The 15,074-nt window shown below is 37.4% G+C and overlaps 1 protein-coding gene across 12 annotated transcripts in view; it reads right to left on the bottom strand.

The window, feature by feature from the left end:
- RGS7 (regulator of G protein signaling 7) overlaps positions 1-15,074 on the bottom strand; it is a 606,659-nt gene that overhangs the window by 452,406 nt on the left and 139,179 nt on the right. The window lies entirely within an intron of this gene.

Raw genomic sequence — 15,074 nt, 5'->3', positions numbered from 1 at the left:
ATGATTAGGACATGCATTCTGAACTTAGCACAGTTTACCTTGAATATTAATAATATTAATATAGTATTAATATTACACCACGATACATAATGTATGTATAAATCCATTACAGACCTCCCAATCCTTTTGCTATTGTTTAAAGTACCCTTACCCATATTATAAACTCAATAAATACACTGTCATTAGTTTAGGTATAAACATTCAGTTGACTTTAAATAATTTTAGAAAGAAACTAAAATATTCATTATATTTATCTACATATCAATAATGTCCTTTGCTTTTCTTTCCTGTTTTAAGTTTCCATCTTGGATCATTTTCCTTCAGCCTGAAGAAATCTATTTTAGCATACCTAGGACTGCAGATCTGCCAGCAACAATTTCTCTCAGTTGTTATTTACCTGAAAATGTCTTTATTGTGCCTTCATTTTAAAAAATATGATTTTGTTTTAATACAGAATTCTAGATTAACAAGTTTTTTCCCAGAACTTAAAAGATATCATTCCATTTTTGTCTGGCCTCAATTATTTCCAATGACATGTCAGCTATCTTTAAAAATTCTTAGCATTTTTATCTAATATATAATGTTCCTTTTTTCTCTGGTTGATCTTAAGTTTTTTTTTTAATCTTAAGACCTCAGCAGATGTGCCTAGGTACAGTTTTCTTTATATTCATTGACTGAGATGCTTGGATCTGTGAATTACTGTTTTAGACCAAATTTAGAAATTTTTTAGCCAAAGTTTCTTCAACTATTTTTCCTTCTTCATTTTCTCTCTTCTCTCTGCCAAGGACTACAATTAAAAGTGTATTGTACTATTTGGTACTGTCCCTCAGATCATTGTGTTTGTTCATTTTTAAAATCTTTTCATTTTGTGTCTCCTTTTAGATGACTTCTATTGATTTATCGCCAAATATATTGCTTCTACTGTTGTGTCTAGTCTGCTATTAATCTCATCTCATTTCAGCTTTCATATTTTTCAGTTCTTGCATTTCTATTCAGTTTGTTTTGTTTTACATTTTTCTTATTTTTCCTCAAATTCCTCATGCCTTTTTTAATATACCTATTTTTCCTGTAGACTATATATTTATGATAAAGTACTTGTCTGCTTATTCCATATAAGTATTCTTCGTGGGTCTATTTCTATAACATTATTTTTTCCAGTGGGTCTAGTGATTTTTTATTGTATAGTGATATTGTGGATATTTCATTGTAAAATTTTAGAATCTGTTGTCTTCCTTTGAAGAGTATTGAGATTTGTACTAGCAGGCAGTTAAATCACTGGTGAATCGCCTTGACCAAGTTGAGATTTAATGTCATGTTTCATGAGGATATGCCCTATATTGGTTATGCTTTTAGTCTGGATACATAGTATTTATTCCTAAACAGTGGCCCTTCTAGGTTTTCAATGAAAAGTCCAACAACATGTTTACCAACATTCTCTTAACTTGACCGGATTCAAATTTCAAACTCTATCTCCTAGTAATAGGTAGTGGCTGACATCCCTGCTAAGCTCTTTCAAGCCTCCAGCTACTATTTTTCTCCTTAGATCCTTTGGAGATTTTCCAAGCACATGTGTAACACATGTGCAGTTCACGGGTCAAGCAAGGATTTGAGGAGAGTTTACATTATATTTTGCAGCCCCTTCTATCTCTCTCTCTTTTCTGGTATTACTTCCCTCAATTTCCAGCTACTCTGGCTATTCCAAACTCTTTCTTTTTACGACTCCTCAGGCTGATAGGACTTCAACTTTCTGCCTCAGTTCTAGCCCCCCATAAGATGTCATTTAGGAGGTGTTCTTGGGGGAAAAGACTTACAAATGTGAATCTTAACCAGTGTAGTTTTCTTGTTGGAGGGTTGGATGCCCTCTAACTTCTGTCTGCTTTTGATTGCTTTCCAATGACTTGAGAATTTAAAAATTTTTTCCCCAAAATTTATCATTCTTATAAGCAGAAGGGTTAGTTTTACACAACTTCTTCTGATATTACCAAGACCAGAGTGTCTCCCTCAGTTGAATTTCCAACTATGTGTTATAGTATGTTCAACAAAATTATCTTAAAATAAACAGATAAAAATAGGCCATGTGCCTGTATTTACTCTCTACCCAGTTTCTTTTTATAAATGTTTAACATATCTTAACTTTTTAAATTCTCCTAACAACCCTGTGAGATAGAGTCTATTATGTTTAGTTTACAAATAAGAAAACTAAGGCCCAGAAATTTTAGGTAACTTGTGTAAGTTCACAGAGCTAATAATTAATGGAATTACTTCAGGGTTCATGATTTCAGCACTAGCCTCCCCTTTCTTTCCAGAAAATTGAGATGGCTTTGCATTTCTGTTGAGTGGACTGTCTCCCAGATTGGACTGTAAACTCCTTCATGGGGATACCTTACTTATGTCTTTTCTTCACCAGCATACATAGTACAGTCATAACCACTGTTATGCCTTTCATATCAGCTGGCAAACATCCAATGCCTCAGCCTTTTATAACCCATATGAGTGAGGAAGATAATGTCTTTAAAATCCCCAACAGAAAAAAGTACATTCCAAAAATTGGCATTATTAAATACCTCATCTTTCAGCTCATCTACCTGCAAGGATAAATCACTATATAATTTATAAATTAAGTGAAGATAATAGAAGGAAAATAAAATTCATAAAATAACTGAACTTCACTTCTATCTAAAATTACTCAAAAGGAAAAACACTGCTGTTTATACATCATACACATATAGAAATTTTGAAAAGAATATTAGAAAATTATACTAATTAAAAGTAGCAATGACCCATGTCATTTGAAGAGCAGGAACTTCACTGAGCTTTTAAAAAGGAGAAAGAAAGGACTTCCCTGGTGTCCAGTGGTTAAGACTTCACCTTCCACTGCAGGGGGTGAGGGTTCGATCCCTGGTTGGGGAGCTAAGATCACACATGCCTTGGGGCCAAAAAACCAAACTATAAAAAAAAACAAGCAATACTGTAACAAATTCAATAAAGACTTGAAAAATGGTCCACATCAAAAAAAAAGGAGAAGAAAGAAAAAAAGCATGGCCAGCTTAATTCTATATATTTAAAATATACCTGGTTAGATTATGACTTTTTACACTTAAACCTTCAAATGGTGTTCATGAAGTCACTCTAAATCCAGCTCACTCTTAGAAAAAATATATACCAACTAAGACAGGATCCTATCGATACCAGCCATATTTGTAGGAAGATAAATGCAGTTTTCTGAAGGAAGGTCCACTCTGCTTAGGAAGTATGGTGCCTATGTTACTTCTGCCTGCCAAGAATGGGTTCTCCTTTCATCAACAGCATTTATAGTTTCCTTTGTGTAACTTCTCCTCCTTTATTCCTGATCCATATTTTTGGACATATCTGCCCCAATCCTTGATCTGGACACATAACCCAGGTCTGATCAATTGGCCTCCTGATCAATGTAATTGATTTAGGAATGAATTTATGGCTCAAATAAACTAAAAGAGGTACAGTCATAGCAATCTGAACAAAACAGTTGGTAAATTGAAGCTTTCTTTCACTGAGTTAGATGACAGAATATAAACTTGGAATTTGGTAGTGGTCATCTTGCCATCTCTTGGAGAGAGTCTGGCCGAGAATAAAAATCAATGCTAAGAAATATAGAAGAACAGAGTCCCAACAACTTCATTTAAGCCTGCATCCAGCAACTCTGATAGATAACCTGAACTTTCAGTTATATGAACATTTTAATTGCCCTTAAGACATTTTCAGTTAAGTTGGTGTTATAGACTGAATGTTTGTGTCATTCCAAAATTTATATGTTGAAGCCTTAATCCCCTAGTGTGACTGTATTTGGAAATGGAGCCTCTAAGGAAGTAATCAAGGTTAAATGAGGTCATAAGGGTGGAACCCTGATCCAACAGGATTAGTATCCTTATAAGAAGAAACATCAGAAAGCTCTTTCTCTTTCTCCTACTCATCCAATCCCATGAGCACACTGAGGAAAAGCCATGTGAGAACACAGTGAGAAGGTGGCTGTCTACCAGCCAGGAAGGGAGTTCTTCACCAGAAACCAAATCTTCTGGAACCTTAATAATGGACTACCAGCCTCCAGAACTGTGAGAAAATAAATGTCTGTTGTTTAAGCCACCCAGTCTGTGGTATTTTGTCACGGTAGCCTGAGTAGACTAATACAGTTGGAGTCACTTAAAACTATGAGTACTGTGTAATACAGCAAGTTAGGGTTCCATAGGCAGATTTGCGTTACAACCTATTATGCCCATTTACTCCACTGATGAAACTTCCCTTCAGGTAAAACCCATACGCAATCAGCAAGAGACCCCACTAAAACTAAAAATCCACTGTACCAACAAAAGCCTTTTAAATACACTTTAAAAATTTTTCTTTTACCTTCCCAAGTGGTCCACTGGCAAAGATCAAGGTTCCACTTAAACTAAAAGAGCTTTCCAATCACAAGACTGCCACCAATTATTCACTTAACTATGTATGTGTTAAGCCTAGACTAATTACATTTTCCTCAAACAAGAGCCATTTCACATAAGCCATTCAGGATTATCTCAACTTGACACAAGAGGATAATACTGAAAATGGTAATAAAGAATTCTCTACTACAGGATATGCTTTCAGATGGTTTTTAATCACTTTTGAAAGTTCCAAAACTCAAAAGAACAAAGCTAACCATTTAACTGGTATATTCCTTTCTCTCTTTTGAGGCATTAATAAAAAGAAAGATTTATAAGAGAATTAAATAGTTGGTGAAAAAAGAAAATAATTTAAAAATGAAGAGGGAGGGAGGAAAGGGAAGGGAAGGGAAGGGAAGGGAAGAAAAAGAAACAGGGAGGGAAATTTGTGTGTATGTGTGTGCATGTGTGTGGGTGTGTGTATGTGTCCTTGAATGACACGTTTCCTCGTCCTCAAATTTTGTTAACTCTAATGAGGAAGGGCACAAATGTGTTTCTTGCAAAAGACTCAAATATCCTTTTACCCTCCCTCCCTATCCCTTGTTCAGGTGAGAACTTTTGCTTTAGGGGAAATGGAATTTAATAGGTGAAATTGACTCTCGGTGAGTTTCACCACAAATAGGAACTTTATCTTATGTTATGATCCACAAAATATATGTCAAACTATCCTCATTAAATGCTAAAACCAATTCTAACTCATTGGGAAAACACGTGCATTTCCCTGACACATTTTTGAACATAGTTAATGCACTATGCACACCAGAGAAGATCACTGTCATAGGTTCAATTAAACACTCAGACACACAAGACTACCATAGGCCACACTTGGCATCAAGATCACTCAGAGCAATGGTTCTCAATCTTGAGTATGTGTCAGAATTGCCTCAAGGGACTGTTAAGACACAGACTGCTGCTCCCCAACCCTCGCTTTCCACCTGGCTTTCTGATTCAGTGGTCCTGAGATGAGGCCCCAGAATCTGAACTTTCAAGAAGTTTCCTGGAGATAATGATGATGCTGGACTGAAGAACCATCCTTTGATAACCACTAATAAGACTCTATAGGACAGTAGATACAGCATGCCAGCAGGAAAGCACCAAGTGTTCCTCTTTCTGGGGGAGTCCTTATAGTAGCTTACCCAGTTGTCAGGAGCTACCAGATTCACATCTGGCAGGTATGAGGGGCATCTTGGTTTAGAAAACACATGCCTCACATCTTTTTTGAATAACTCCATAGACATACCTTTCAGGAACCCCAAAAGGGACATGTTGATTATTCAAGTCACAGTCTGGGGCCAAAATTATGGCTTCCTATCAGGCATTTATAGGTCTCCCAGTCCAGGTACAGTACCAATCAAGGGTCAATTTCACAACGCAGCCTCGTAACAAAGTTGACCCAAGCCATCTTTATATGTTTACAGGAAAACAGAACTAGGAAGATAAGTGAAAGCCAAAGAGGAAAGGATTATTTTGCTCACTCTTTGCACACTACGTACATATCTTAATTCATATTATACTCCTATATTAAAAGGTGAATAAAAATAAAAACTAAATTATGTCCAAAATTTCCTCATTTTTTCATCCTCGGTTTAACTGAATCTCAAAACCTAGAGTTGGAATGATCATGCCAACAGAAGAAGAGGTGGTTTGCTTTGGGCTTCCTCATAAAAATCATCTGGAGTCTAAATTGCCATTCATATGACAATGCACATTTTTTTAATCTGTTGTATGTGATATCACAAAACTTCCACATAAGGGCAGTCTTTAAATTCCATACCAAGAATACTTGCTAATCTCTAATCTGATTTATAAATAAGAAGTAAATTTCTACTTTTGGCTCTTCTGTCATATATATTTGATGTCATATATATTTAATATGATTGCTATTATGGTCTGCTTCATTCTGTTATGTTGCCTGCTTGAAAAAGTTTTATACATAAAACTATACATGTATATATACACACACATACATACATATATATATATATAACTTTATATTATTTAGTATTTAAATAAATATCCAATTTTGCAATTCTAGATTTTTTTTTTTTTTTTTTTTGCGGTACACGGGCCTCTCACTGTTGTGGACTCTCCCGTTGTGGAGCACAGGCTCCGACGCGCAGGCTCAGCGGCCATGGCTCACGGGCCAAGCCGCTCCGTGGCATGTGGGATCTTCCCAGACCGGGGTACGAACCCGTGTCCCCTACATCGGCAGGTGGACTCTCAACCATTGCACCACCAGGGAAGCCCTAATTCTAGATTTTAACACTGCCAATAAAAGTAATTTTGGAAGTAATTCTTACCCCTGGTCATATTCACCTAGGAACCTCTTTAGAAATATCAATGCCTGCGCCATACTGCAGACCAATTAATTTAAAATGTCTGGAGACAGGGTCCAACACAGAATATACTTGAAACTCCCCAGGTATTTCTAATGTGTAGCCAGGGTTAAGAACCTTTGAAAGTAGAGTCTATTCCTGAGAGAAAATTATTTTTCTTTCCTCTCATACTCCCTTATCCTCCCCCCCTTTTTTTTAAAGTAGGAAAGAGGGCAAATTCCTCTCAAATAAGGGAGAGAAAGTACTAGAAGACAGATGTTCAAATTATGTGGGGTGGTTATAGTTTTTCATGAACCCTATTGGGTTCTCATAAAAATCATTCTAATCTTAGGGCAGGAAGACTCTTCCTGTAGTGACAGTGTAAGTGTTAATATTATTAATATTGCTAATACTCTACAAGTATATTAAGGATTTAGATTCTACTGAAATAAAAAGAAGGAATGAAGCAAAGCTTAAAAATAGAGGGAGACAAAAATAAGGTTCTTCACTTCGGTTAAATAAGAAGAAACAAGAACAAAACCCTCTATTAGTTGATAAGAGCTAATATTTATTTCTCTGCTTTTTAAATGCAGATGTGGCATATACTGGCTAGATGTTCACCCATTTCCTCTCTTCTTGAGTGCACACCTAAACTATATTTTCCAGCTTCTCTTGTGCTTGGTTGTAGTGATGTGACTGAGTTCTAGCCAGTGAAACATGAACAGATGTAATAAATGCCACATCCAGACCTGGTTAATGAAAACTATTCAGGCTTAACTGTGATGGCTAATTTTATGTGTTAATTTGGCTGGACCATGGGGTGCCTAGATAGATGGTCAAACATTACTCTGGATGTTTCTGTGAGGATGTTTTGGGAATAAATCACATTTAGTGCACTCTGCATAAAGCAGATTGCCCTCCAAAATGTGCTGAGCCTCATCTGAGCCTCATCCAATCAGTTGAAAGTCTGACTAGAACAAAAGGGTGATGTCGCCTGAGCAGGAGAGAATTCTGCAGTAGAGTGCCTTCGGATTTGCACTACTGCATCAGCTCCTCTCAGGGTCAGCCTACTAGCCCAACCTGCAGATTTTAGACTTGACACCCTTCACTATTGTGTAAGCAAATTCCTTAAAACAAATTTTTAAATAAATATAGTTATATTCATGTATATACCTGAATATGTACATATATGTGTGTATGTGTGTATGTGTGTGTGTGTACATATCCTATTGGCTCTGTTTCTCTGGAGAGCCCTGATCAAGACAATGACTTTTTAGGAAAAACTCTAAGAATTAGAGGAGATCAGAGACAAAATGGAAGGAGTTCAGGTTTCTGCATCAGAAGTCTGTATGGATGACTAGGATCATCCATATTGGACATAGTGTAAGTGAGAAATGAACTTTCACGGTGCTCAGCTACTAAGATTTGTGGATTTATTATACCTGTGAGCATTACTTAATCTGAATAACATGGTAAATGTTGAATTAGATAGTATTTAAGCTATCTTTATTCTCAGCATTCTACAGCAGTGGTTCTCAAAGTTAGCTGCATATGAAAAATTGTAAGACCTTAAAAAATACTGGTGCTTGGTCTTTACTCCCAGAAAGTATTATTTAATTGGTTTCTGAAGTACAGCCTGGGCACTGGAATTTCTAACTGTTCTCCACGTGATAAGTTGGAGAACCACAGGTCTACAGGATGACAGAAACCAGATTTTAAAAGTAATGTGGGGCTTCCCTGGTGGCGCAGTGGTTGAGAGTCCGCCTGCCGATGCTGGGGACGCGGGTTCGTGCCCCGGTCTGGGAGGATCCCACATGCCGTGGAGCGGCTGGGCCCGTGAGCCATGGCCGCTGAGCCTGCGCATCCGGAGCCTGTGCTCCGCAGTGGAAGAGGCCACAACAGTGAGAGGCCCGCGTACCAAAAATAATAATAATAATAAAAGTAATGTGTAAGAGAAACCAAGAGTCTGTTAGTGAAAAGCTTAATATAAATGAACAGGGTGATGCACTTGCCTCACATCCAAGTTTTGAGCTATATTATTATTGTTATTAATAGTAACAAGAAGATTACACACATATCTTACAACAAAACTGCTTTGTAAATATTACGCTTTGCATGTTTTAGCTGAGGAAACCAAAGCTCAAACTGAGAGGCTAGGTAAACTGCTCAAGGTCTTACAGCCACAGGCAGACAGCCACAATTTAACCAATGGCCTTGCTGACTCCACAGTCCACACTCTGAACTCTACGCTATGACACCTCCCATTCACCTGAAGAAAATGCCTTGATCAAGATAAGAAGATAAGAATCTCACTGTGCCACACACAGTCAGGTATCTGCATTCTATTCCCAGCACCCCAGTTTAAAGATGATAGTAAATTTGTGTCCAGAGAGGGGTGACCAGGTTGTTGGAGAGTCTGCAAGCAATTTCCACAAGGAATAGGTTTAAATAGTATGGCAGAGTTTGACCCCAAAAAAGGCAAAATTAAGTTGATGAGTGGAGAGAAAAGATGATTGGAAAAAGAGAACATTGGTAGTACCTTCAAATATTGTTAAAGTTGTCATCTAAAAGAGGTTATTATGTTCACCCAGATAAAATAAGCATGTTCTACTTAACTCTAGAAAGTTAAATCAGGATCATAAGTTAGAGTTTGCAAAACAGAAAGTTCTGGTTGATACAAAGAAGACTTTCCAAAAATTAGTGCTGTTCTAAAAATAACAAGCAAAGCTGCTAGGAGAATTTAATAAGAAAATATGTTTTGTAAAAGCATATAAAACACTGGATATTTTTGTTTCTATTATCACATTGTGAGGTCCCATCCATTGAAATGTTCAAGTTGATACTAAAATTGTCACTCTGCACTAGAAGGGAATAAGAAGACATGGCCCAGGACAGTCCTAAGACTCATATCTTTACATATTGTGAGTTTCCAAGAAAAGATGTTTTGTGAAATGCCTTGTCTAATGACTGGTAAACAAAATACACACTCTATATTTATATAGTATATTGATTCCAAATTTATTTATTAGAATACACAGTCTCTTTCTTCCCATCACTAAAATTAGACAAAAATTCATGACAATAATTTGGTCAGATGTAGCTTGATGAAGACTTAATAGGAGACTAACTGTGAAATGTTCACTGTATTTAAATATAAACACCACCAAATACATCAGTGGATAAAATACTTCCTGAGAAAGAATGGAGGCCCATGTTTCTCCTCTTTAGCAACTACCATGGGCAATCAATCCATTTAGTTTCTTGAGTCTGTGCCTTGTCTCATCTTCTCCACAGCAAGCTTTTCTAAACAGGCCCACTACAATTTTGGTTCCCCAACAGTGTATAGAAGAGTGATTGCAGCATAGAATGTTTTCAACAAAAGTTTGATTTGGAAATGACCTAGACCAAAAAAAAACGTTGTTTGTGGTGCTTCACTCAGAGCATAGTGGAGAACTGAGGAAAATGTGCAATTTAGGAAATATGCATTTTAGACAGGTCCCTATAATTCAAGGAAAAGTAAAAGAATTGGGCTTAAATTACCTAAATAATTCATGCAATCTCCAAGAAAGACATATATAGTAAATCTACTGTCTTAAGGTATAATATACCTGACTTCATTGCTGATACCATAAGAACTGCAATAAATCTTCATATTCTATGCTCAACTTCCTCTCTTATAAAATGGGGTAGGACACCTGAAGGCAGAAAGGATTCTTCTCACATTCACTGCTGTATCCCCAGCACCAGGCACATAGTGTCTGCTCCACAAATATTGGCTGAATGAGCAGGCTTTGGATGCGAAATGTTTAATGTGCCTTTTAGAGAGATATTACAAGGCCTTTGAGTGACTGTGATATTTCCACCAAGCTTCTCTTTGAGCATATGACTTATTTAGCATCTTAAAGTTCATGTTGACGGAGAGGGTGAAAGTATGAATACTTTCTTGAGCTCAGTTATTTCTGACTTGTTAGGTACAGAAATCAACAGTGATAACAGTCCAGCCTGAGCGAGACATAAACAGGAGCTGTATGCCAACTTCCCAACTGCAGTTTTCATGTTAAGTTGCCTTTTCTTTGCTGCCACTGAGAAAAGAGTGCCATTTAGCAGTGGTAGGAGTGAGGAAAAATTGATTTATTGGACTAAATATTTGAAACCTCTTCAAGGGTGCTGACGTTTGCAATACCACTCGAACCTTGGGCTAGAAGCCAGGAGAAATTCATGTGATCAAGAGGGTACTGTTTCATCCACAAGGGCAGTTCAGCAGCTACATCTCAAACTAAGAGTGCTAGAGGTGAGAGCACCCCAAGTCCCTTAAAATTCCCTAACACACTCATCTGTTAAAGAAGACAATGGCATTAGCCAAATAAAGACGCTCCCTGAGTAAAGAAGAGAAAACGAGAAAATCTATTTTACCCTCTAGGTGAGGAAAACAAAATGTTTTATTAAATATTAAATGCTCCTACAAAATGTAAGGAACAATAAGCTGGCTACCATCACAGTATGCAAGTACCCTTGAGAGGGGGCTGGAGGAAGGCTAGCATCCTTTTCTGTGACCACTTGCTCCAGTCATGTTCAGGATGAGCAAGTCGCACAGAGTCTGGTGGTTAAGATGATTAGATGATCTCTTTCAATATACAGGATTGAGAGTATATCCTATTCTTCATTCCTGCATACAGTGAAACTCTGCTGAGCACCTATTAATGACCAAGCAGTGGGGGAAATAATGAGTTAGACCACCATGGAGCTTATACAAAAGTGGAGGCAAAAAATAACAGATTCTAAACGTAAATACAGTCTAAAGAACTGACACAAATGAACTTATTTACAAAACAGAAACAGACTCACAGACTTTGAAAACAAAGGGGAAAGGTGAGGGGAGGAATAAATTGGGAGTTTGGGATTAACATATACACAATGCTATGTATAAAGTAGATAATCAACAAGGACCTACTCAGCACAGGGAACTCTACTCAATAGTCTGTAATAACCTATATGGGAAAAGAATCTGAAAAAGAATAGATATATGTATATGTATAACTGAATCACTTTGCTGTACACCTGAAACTAACACAACATTGTAAATCAACTATATTCCAATATAAAATATAAAAAAAGAATAAAGACAATGGGAAAAAACAATATATCATTCATTGCATAATAATTATTCAATTACATAACACTTGTGACAAGTGTTATGAAGAAGATAAATAAGATATTAGGAATTTATATAATAGGGAAAATTGACTGATTACTTCCAGATGACATTTCAGCTGAACACTAAAGGATAAGCAGGAATTGATCAGAGAAAGCCACCATCACCCTTGATAAGAATAGCAAATAATTATTTTTCAAAACTCAATATATTAACAATTAATTCTGCATGTAGTTTTTGTTTTGTTTGCTTTTTTAAATTCTGAAGTTTCAAAAGTTTAAAAAACCACACTGTAATACAAAATAGGTTTTACTTTCCCAGATGACTTCATGAAAAATGGTCATGATCTTCTTAGGTGAAACGTTCAAATGTATAAGAACGTGTGTCGGGCTTCCCTGGTGGTGCAGTGGTTGAGAGTCTGCCTGCCAATGCAGGGGATGCGGGTTCGTGCTCCAGTCCTGGAAGATCCCAAATGCCACTGAGCGGCTAGGCCCGTGAGCCATGGCCGCTGAGCCTGCGCGTCTGGAGTCTGTGCTCCGCAACGGGAGAGGCCACAACAGTGAGAGGCCCGGGTACCGCAAAAAAAAAAAAAAAAAGGTGTGTCATCTTTGCTTTCAGAAGGCAAGCTGGGATCTGATGCAGTAAAGACTGTGAACTGCCAATACAAAGGTCAGCTCTGGTGAGGAATTCCAAGGTCGTTAAAATTCACTTATGTCAGCTAGGGAAAAGTTTTCTAAGGTGGGATCTACTATAGCAAAATAAAACCCATGTATAGGGCTATATCCATGTGCACACATGCAATGAGAGAACATGACAGCTGTAGGGGAATGTAGGAACCATATATCCTGAACCCCTCACACCTCAAATTCGGGGCTCATAGAGATGAAAGAAACTGCTCAGGTTGCCCAGCCAGCAAGTGACAATGGCTGAGGATGCATTTGACTGTGATGAAATCCAACTGAGGGCAAAATAAATTCTGTGGCAAAAATTGTTCATAGAGGGAAAAGGTAAGCTGTATCAGGTAGCAGGTAACTGGTATGGAGCCTGAAAGCTCAGGACAGTTTTATTTGGTTTCAGTATGCAAAAGGCCAGATTTCAGGGTCAATAAATGACATTTGTCAAATTAAAGATACTCAGAGCTTTAACAAGCAATAGTGATTTGATTAACTAGATACCCTGAGGGTACTTCTATTTAGCTTAGAACTCTTTATTAACATTACTTTATTTAATGTGGTGGCATACTGTGTTTTCCAAAGATGTTCCCCACACATCTCTCAGCCCACGTGTTCTTCTCCAGTATGACCTTGTCATTTCTCTATTAAGGGGTGATGTCTAGAATAAATGCTGGAGAGGGTGTGGAGAAAAGGGAACCCTCTTGCACTGTTGGTGGGAATGTAAATTGATACAGACACTATGGAGAACAGTCTGGAGGTTCCTTAAAAAACTAAAAATAGAATTACCATATGACCCAGCAATCCCACTACTGGGCATACACTCAGAGAAAAATGCCATTCTTGGTAATTAGAAAGTATTCAATTTCCGTTTGCTACCCCCATCATAACTTGCTAATAAAGCAAGAACAGATGGTCTACTGACTCGCAGTTCAGGCCTTGCTTTCCGAGGCAGTATCCTAATATACTGTAGCTATACTCAAGCATGTTGCAAAGCATTTTTGAGAAAATTGACTTAGGAAGTAGATGATAGGAGACTTCCTACAGTAGTGAAATCTTTAAACCTCTTCTCTGGTCTTTGAATTCTTGGCAGCCACACGCTCTATTCTAGCCAAGAGTCCTCATGCCTGCAGCTTCCACTTCTCCTTGCCCTCATTTACAGGTGAGACATCCTCCGCACTAGTCATCTGATGCCATCTGTCTGTGGCCAAAAGCTAGCTGAAAGCTCTCTGTAACTGCCTTCCAAAGCTAACTGAGCTGCTCTAAATATATGAAGAGACAGAAATGCGGTTGCACCAAAGAACGCTGAGTAAAATATTTAAAGAGCTTTTTACAAATGGTGTAGTAGGCCACTTCCTTCTTTCCTCCTCCTCAAGAAAACATTCATCTTATCAGTTTACACTCAGAATTGAACTTGATTGGTCTGGGAACCCTGCCATACGATAAAGGGGAGAGTGAAGGATACATTTGGGGGAAATTATCAGAATCATTTAAAAATAATTTTGCCAACACCGATCTTTAAATCCTGGGAACATTCATAAAATTTATCTATGAACATAAAGATACCAAACAGAATAGCAATGGGCTTGGCCTCCGATCTCAAAACCAAAGGAATTGATTGTTCTAAAACATATGGTTGTAGATCTATAACAGAAAACAGATAACCTCTACAGTTCAGCGTAAAGGGCTACTGCCCAACATTCAGAATTTTGGCTACAGGATGATAAATCTTCATCAGTTCCTAAAACCAATAACCTCCACCATCCATATTCAAGGTTCTTTTTACTGTACTATACTGTCTCTCTAACATCAGGCTGACTTTCTACCTGAAGTCCTTGCCTTATCATTCTTGGAAATTCCTACTCGATGTGTGTCAATGGAGTAAGAAAACACATTTAATTTGGGGGCACAGAGACTGATTTTTCTGGGAAGAATTGCGGAGCATGTCACAGAGACAAACTATGGGCCATCTTTGACTCTTACAGTCTGGTACTCACTTAGTGAGCAATAATATTGACCCCAAAGCCTGTACAATGCCTGAGAGCATTTTCTGAATCATTAAGTAAAGTTAAATTATGCTTAATAAAGCCATAGGGTCAAATATGGTTTGTTTTATTATGATTCCTTGAAAATTAGTTGTCCTTAGGTTTGTACAGAAAACTCTGTCAGAATCATACAAAACTAGAATGCACTGTTCTCCAACCAGACTAGATAAAGTAGCTCATTATACAAACATTATCTACTCCTGCTCATTTTTACTTCTTTATATTCAGGGAGAAATTACTTCTCTTTCTTCCTTCTTCAATTACTTCACTATTTATGAAATTAGATCACATCTTATTATCTCCATAAGATGTCAAATAACTCCTAGAAGCCTAGTTCTTGATCTGTACTACAAACAGTCACTTGATCAGGCTGCTTTGTTCTCATCCCCAACTCTCTCCCAGAGTTAGTATGAAGCAAAATATGATTCTACCACTGGAGT

The sequence above is a fragment of the Globicephala melas genome, chromosome 1, assembly GCF_963455315.2.
Source record: "Globicephala melas chromosome 1, mGloMel1.2, whole genome shotgun sequence".
NCBI lineage: Eukaryota > Metazoa > Chordata > Mammalia > Artiodactyla > Delphinidae > Globicephala > Globicephala melas.
This window is presented reverse-complemented; position numbering and strand designations above follow the sequence as displayed.